Genomic DNA, 7,643 nt, shown 5'->3' with positions numbered 1-7,643 from the left:
GGGATCATTCTACTGCCTACCTAGATAATCAACATGCTTAGCGTTAGAAACATTAGTAGGCACAGAAGATGCTAACATACCTCCTGTATTACAATTGGCGCTATAATGCAATCCACCATAGAATTCACATCCGGGCTAAGCTGCTTGGACCGGCATCTGAAGTTGTTCTATTTACTTGTCTTGCTAAAAGCTCTTTGAGATCTGCCTCGACCCGATGTGGGCTTTGGACCTCTAGCCCGTGGAGTTTGCTACTGATAAGTGTTGGTGGCCATCTCTTCTATCAAATCCTGGGCTTGCTTAGGTGTTTTGCTATTGATAGCTCCCCTACAGCTGCATCTACCATTTGTCTAGTGGCCGTATTCATGCCATTATAGAATGTCTGCACTTGCCTCTAGAGAGGAAGACCATGGTGTGGGCAACACCTTAACAAGTCTTTGAAGCGCTCCCAGGCTTCGTACATCGATTCTCCTTCACCCTGCATAAAAGAAGATATGTTATTTCGCATTTGAGCAGTCTTAGCAAGAGGAGAATACTTAAAAAAATTTCAGCCAAAGAAGTCCAGGTAGTGATCATTTTCGGTGGCAAGGACTGCAGCCATCTTTTCGCTCTATCCCTCAAGGAAAAAGGAAACAGCCTCAACTGCATGGCATCATCGGTTGTTCCATTAATCTTAAAGGTATCACATATCTCCAAGAAGTTGGCGATATGCTCGTTCGGATCTTTGCTCGCCAATCCTCCAAATTGCACCGTATTCTGGATCATCTGGATTACATTCAGCTTTATTTCAAAATTATTGGCCACCACGGGAGGCCTCACTATCCCAGTTTGCGTCCCTGCTAGAGAGAGCCTAGCAAACTCGTACATGGTCCTTTCACCATCACCTCCATTTGCATTGTGGTTCTCTATCTCATTAGTTCCAAGAATAGGAATCTCTGCTCTAATCTCCTCCTCTACTGTCTGCAAACGCCTCCTTAGCAATGTAAGAGAGCGCTCGGGTTCAGGTAAAGGCTTTATAAGATCAGGATTAGAGCTCCTGGTCATAAACTACCTAAGCAAGACAAAGAACAACAACACCAATAAACAAAATAAGAACAAAAAACTATACACAGAAAACAAACAAGAAATAAAAAGAGAAATGACTAGACTAACAAATATCAAAATTTCAATTTAGTTCACAGAAAATCGCTCCCCGGCAATGGCGCCAAAAACTTGATGGTTGCTAAGTCAAGCAAGGCTACGACCTAAGGCAGTGTACCTATCGGTGGAGTATAGCTAACGGCGAGTACCAAGTGTCGTATTCCCCAAAGAACATGTGAACCTAAACCTACTCAATCTTCTCTGTTATCTAATCTAAAAAATGGCGTTGATGAATAATTCCTAAATTAACTAATAGCTACTCTAATTGTTGTCTAACTACGGCTACTAGGGAAGGATTAATTCAAGTAAAGGAATAACCCCTTGGGAATTCTTATCTCCAGGGAATGGAAACTAAAGGTGAAATTGATTGATTGAATTCAATTTTCGTGGAGAAATCTCTACGCAATTAACGCCTTTCTCAAGGACACTAACATCTTAACTTAGATTAATTAGGTTGAAATCTCTTCCTAACTCTAATTATCCAAATTAGCATTATGTACCATTTAACACTATTGAGAGTTGTTAATTCTCAATCCGGTAGAACGAACACCCTATCTCTAGGCAAATTCAATTCTAGGTTGCAAAGGACAATCCAAATCTAAACGTCTTTCTTAAGAACATTCAAATTTCAAAAATCATTCAACAAGATATGAAGAATAATTCAATAAGTACTTCCATTGCAAACCAATATTGACAATCAATACATTCAATTCAAAAGTTAAGTACAAAAAATCACTAGATCAAGAACCCCATTGGGTTAACAAGTTTAGCTAATCATGTTCATTATCAAAACCCACAAGAATTCAATTACAAAAATGAGTAAAGGTAGAGAAACCCGAATACACCCTTGGATGAGAGTAAACAGCTCCAATTCCTCTTGCCCAATCTTGGATCGATTCTTGTTCCTCTTACTCGGATTGAAACCAATCGACGATCCTCGCCAATCTTTGATCTTCGAAGAGAATCCAATTGAAACCTTGGTCCAAGTCTCCTTTTTCCTTAGTTCTAGCTTAGAAAACCCTTAGAGAGAAAAAGATGAGTTTGGGACATTCTAACCCTACCTGCCTCCCATTTTTCTCTTTTGTTTCTTTTAAATTAATTTGTCCAACTGCCGCGAACATGGCCGTGTTGATGCCCGTGTTGGGAATACGGCTTGGTATTGGTGGGCGTGTTGGGAACACGGCCCCGTGCTGATGGCCGTGTTACTCTCTGTGGTCGTGCTCCTTAATGCTTCTTTTTCCTGTTGCAAAATGCACCCAACATAGCCCGTTTTGGTGCCCGTGTTGGGAACACGGCCAGTGTTAAAACCAACAGTGTTGACTTCCTTATGGTCGTGCCAGCTTGTTTGGCGACTTTGGCGTCAGTATGCTCCAATTCTTCCCTTTATCATTCTTTGACTTCTTTTGGACCTAATACACATAAATAGACACATAGGGTGAGTGTTGGGACCAATTCACATCCAAATGTCCATAAAATCAATCTTAAAAGTCCTATTTAGATGTGTGTATTTTACGCACATCATTAATTGAGTTTGGACAACTCTTGTATGATTAAGTGATTTGCATCTTAGAGATAAGTGTAATAACTTACTGGAATAAGAACTAGACATTTTATTTGTGATAATTTAGAGATTAATGCTATTTTAAAATCAATTATTAGGAAGAGATTCCAACTTTAGATCTTTAGTATTAGGAATTTGTTAACTCGAGAGAGAGGCCAATTCACTTAAGAAATTATCCACAAATTGCAATTCTTAATAATTCAATTCATAAATTATTATTTTTAAGCCGGCTAGCTAAAGGAATCCCCAATTGGGTTAACTAATCTTATTATCTTTTTCAAACTCTCATTCTCTTTGTTAAAATTTAGTTTTCATTTGCATTTTCAATCATTTTTAGTTAATGATCTTCACCATCTTTTGATCAGTTAGATAATAGGAATAGTGTAGTAGCAGTAGCTTTTCACTTTCCGTTGGATACGACATTGATACTTGCCATAGCTAGATTACATTCGATAGGTGCACTTGCATGTAGATTGTTAGTCTTGTTTAGCCACCATCAACTAGCAAAGCACTTTTTTAAAAGGCTAAGGTTGCTATCTTTGGACTCCTATGATGGCCTAGGAGATCTTTTGGGTTATGTCAACAACTTCAACATCAAGATGTGTTCGCATAATGTTTCAGATCCAATCAAGTGTAGGATCTTTTCAATAATCCTAAAAGAAAGTCCTCAAAATGGTATCAAAGCTTACCAGATAGCTTAATATACGACTTTCCAATGCTTGTTGAACCTTTTAAAGCTCGGTTCATCACTAGTATCCCTCCTGAAAGAGTCCTAGTGATATGAAGAAATGTATCCAGAGGAGAGATGAAAGTTTAGAAGATTTTGTTGAGAGATTCAACAAGAAAGCTTTTCAAGTAGAGAAGCTTAATCAAGATATGAAGATAAATGCCACGATTGACAATACATGTATGAACAAATTCAAGGACTCCTAGGCTATTGATCCACCAGAATCGTTTGTCGAGCTAATGGACTGAGCCTATAGTTTTATCAGGCTAGATTAAGATTACCGAGTTGGAAAATAGATCGACCATGATGATCGGTTAAAAGGAAGAGACAACCAACCTAAGAAAAGGTATAAAGATGACAAGAGAAGAGTGATTCTAGGAGTGAAGATAAAGACTTCGTTCCTTGGAATACATCAAGGACCAATATCTAGATGTGGGTTTAGAAGAACAAGGAAATAATCAACTATCCTACCCAATGAGAGAGTAGGTTACAGATACCAGAAACAAGAACAAGTTTTGCAAATTTCATAATGGTCATGGCCATGATACAAAGGATCGTATACATCTGAAGGGGGAAATTGACAGGCTCATTGAAAAAAGGCACCTAAAAGGTTCATTGACCGAAAAGATGATCGGTTATATAGAGACAGAAACACCAAGCGCTCAAATAGCTCAAGAAGCAGAGATTGCCAAGAGTCACCAAAAAATGAAAGACTTGAGAAAAAAGATGTATATGTGATCTTCGGAGGAGCTATGTTCATAGAAAAAAGCTCCAAAAGGAAAAGAGGTCGAGCATGAAAAACTTCCTGACATAATTTTCACAAAAAAGCATAAGGAATGAGATGCCTTACCAGGATGCTTTAGTAATCTCGGGTTTCATTGAAAATTACTAAGGAAGGAGTCTATTTATCGACCATGGAAGTGCGGTCAAAATCATGACTCTAGTATGCTAAGAATCCATTAGTGTAGGCATAAAGAATCTAAAACCCTACACAACTCCACTACTCGGCTTAGGTAGCCAACCAGTGTAATGCCCAAAATTTTTCTTTTTAATAATAATAATAATAATAATAATAATTAAATAGTATTCTAATGGTAGATAAAAATAAAGGCATTTATTTAACTATATCTAATTAGTTTGATTTTCAAGTAATTAATTAAGTGATTTATATTGAGAATGAATTACATTCTTTTAGATATTAAATGTTTTATGTTATTGATTGAATTATTCCTCTAAATAGATAATCGATCATTTCAGTCTGCTCCACTCGAGGCTTAGGAGCAGAGCAAGAGGGGTCATCAGAACTGTGAGTTAAAGTCATATATCTGCCATACATATATCATGCCGCAATTTTATATAGCAATTTTGATTAACTAATTTAAAGATTTAATTAATTAATTTATTTACTATTCACCTAAATAACTGTTTATTAGAATTAATTATCTATTTACTATTCATATACCATTTTCTATGTCATTGATATATTGATTGCATATTGACTCGAGATGAGGCGACAGTAGAATATTGCCACCTGATGGATTGCATCAGGACCACGTATGCACTAGTATAAATCTGAGACAGGTAGTAAAATAATATTTAAGACTTGCTGTGGTCGAGTTCAACTCTCTAGGCTGTGAAGAGTTTGATTGCCGGATTAAAGGTCCCTAGTCTAGCGTTGCTCTCTGGGTGCCGACTTTATTTGGAATTAAGTGACCAGACTGGATTTAAGGACCCTAGTCGAGCTCTGCTCCCTAGACGCCAATCCTATTGGAGTGAGAGAGCCGAAAAGCTATTAGCGTTGGGATTAGAGTTCTGCTGAGATACTCGTCCTGTAACATGTAAAATATATTTTATTGAATCATGGCATGATATGTGTTTTAATATGATATGATATTTTAGTTTGATTAAATAAATATTTTACTGAGATGGTTGTATGTACTTTTGGAGTATATGATTTTAACTCACTCTCGAGACTGACTGTCTCAAATTTAATTATTTTTCAAGTGTTTATTATTTTTCTGTAGTTATTTGCCTAATTGTGCAAATATAACTCATCTTCGGGTTTAATATAATTGATTTTATTGGTATATTGGATTTTTTGTTAAAATTTTAGATTTTCTGCAGTAGTGATTTCAAACTTATTATTTTGTTCGGCATGTTAAATTAAGTATTGCCTAATTGTGCTGATAGACTGGATTAAATATGTAGTGTCTGGGTGGTTGAAAGTTAGTTATGGAATAGCATTATAATGGATAGAATTTGGATTATAATTTGATTGTGTTAGTAATTAGTCAGGCTTGCTACAGGTTTCGGTGTCCTTACGCCTACCCATTCCCTAGCGCCGGTCACGGGCTCACTTATTGAATCGTGACATAGTGCAACCTTTAGGGACACTGAGCTAATTGTAGAGCTTGGAGAAGAGACTGGAAAAGTAAATATGTTGATGTGGTCTATGACTCAATCAATTAATTAAAGCACGACAAAGCCCACTAGGTCTATGTTGAGAGAATTGTTGTCCCCTAGAACCAAGAAAGGAGGTTGAATCGGTGACTTCAAATTGCAGAAAATAGATGAAGTCCTAGTTTTAGAATCACATAAGAAATTAAAGAAGTAAAAGATAGAGAGTGATGATTATGAAGATTGAGATAAAAGATGTATAGTGGTTAGGGAACAATGTTCCCTACATCCACTCCTCAAGATCACACTTGAGTCTTCACTATAATCAATACTTGATTACAACCCTTGGGCTTTACAAGCTTACCTAGTAACTTGGTGTTTTAGCAGGCTAAAACTAAATCTCTTTCCTTAGTGTATCAATCACTCACTAAGTCCATTAACCTTTGAGTTTTAATAGAACTCAACAACCAATTCTTTGTGTTTTTAATACATAGGCTCTCACAACAACCCTTTTGGTGTAGTTGAATAAAGGAATTCAACTTAAAATGCTATACAAAGAAAGAAATAAGCGTAGTAAGTTAAGGATTAAATTTGCAAGATTTTAGGCACACTAAAATTCACACTTCTTATTCTATTGTCTTTAAAAGGGGTATTTATGCTCATACCAACCCCTAAAGAACGTTACAAGGGTCCTATAACTCATTAAATGCAAGTCTTGATGATTTGGCAAAAAGTGACTTTCTACCTAAAAAGTGCCCTCGCGCTTTCTGAAAGTAGATGTTGGATCTCCAGTGGCTCCAAACACAACGATCACTAACTCAACATTAATTGCAAAAATCGCCCTCACACCTTGAAAGCACCCTCGCGGATGCTTTGTCTGCTATTCTCTTTGCGTAACCTTTTGCCATTTTGATGCTTTTGTCTTGAATTGAACCGCTTTGTGCTTTTGAAGTGCCCTCGCACTTCTGTCATAAAAGACTTGTTGACTTCTAGGTCTCTTTGATTGGTTGGCCGTCCTCTAAGATCATTTGCCACGTAGATGGTCAACTTTGACCACCTCAAAAGCACCCTCGCGCTTCTTAAGCGCCCTTCCACTTTTTGAGTATTCCTAAAATACTCTTGAGAAGCTTAAGCATTTTGGTCCATATTTTATCCACTTTTAATGCAGTCAAATAAACACTCAAACACTTCATTAGTAACTCTTAATTTAGGTGTTAAGATCAAAATAGAGACTAATTGACCCTTAGGTCAACAAGAATGCTATCTGACTACACTTAAAGGGACATGTCAAGCACTACTAGTCGATGTAATGATGCATCCGAGCTTGGAAGGACCAACCAAAGCAGAGCCAATAAGAAGGTGAGAAAATTCTATTTGGGAGGAAGGCCATAAAAGGTAGTGCAGGTTGGCACTGAGTTGATTGATCAAGTAACTCAAAGTAAAGAGCAAGTGGTAATAGAGAAGAAATACATATTTACCAGCATACCTCAATAGATATAGGTGTATACTCTGCCATAATCTCGCAAAAACTGAATGTTGATCCAGAATTTAAGCCAATCAAGTAGAAGAAGAGGAGCTTTGCTCCAGAAAGGCAGATCGACATAGTTGAAGAAGTCAACAAGCTACTTGAAGCTAGATTTATCAGACCAGTTATGTATCCTGACTAGGTAGCCAATATGGTTTTGGTTAAAATACTAAATAGAAAGTGAGAATGTGCGTGGATTTTACAAATCTGAATAAAGCATGCCTAAAGGACAATTATCCTCTTCCAATATTAATATTGATCAAATAGTGGATTCAACAAGTGGCGATGGAGGGAGT

General features: G+C 37.1%; 1 non-coding gene across 1 annotated transcript; it reads left to right on the top strand.

The window, feature by feature from the left end:
- The first annotated feature begins 401 nt into the window (after positions 1–401).
- LOC112534639 lies at positions 402–507 on the top strand. Its single transcript, XR_003078919.1, has one exon. It is a non-coding gene; the product is annotated as a small nucleolar RNA R71 (small nucleolar RNA).
- The last annotated feature ends 7,136 nt before the right edge of the window (positions 508–7,643 follow it).

Source organism: Ricinus communis, chromosome 2 (assembly GCF_019578655.1).
Source record: "Ricinus communis isolate WT05 ecotype wild-type chromosome 2, ASM1957865v1, whole genome shotgun sequence".
Taxonomy (NCBI): domain Eukaryota; kingdom Viridiplantae; phylum Streptophyta; class Magnoliopsida; order Malpighiales; family Euphorbiaceae; genus Ricinus; species Ricinus communis.
Note: the sequence above shows the minus strand (reverse complement) of the source record. Positions and strands in the feature narration are given on the sequence as shown.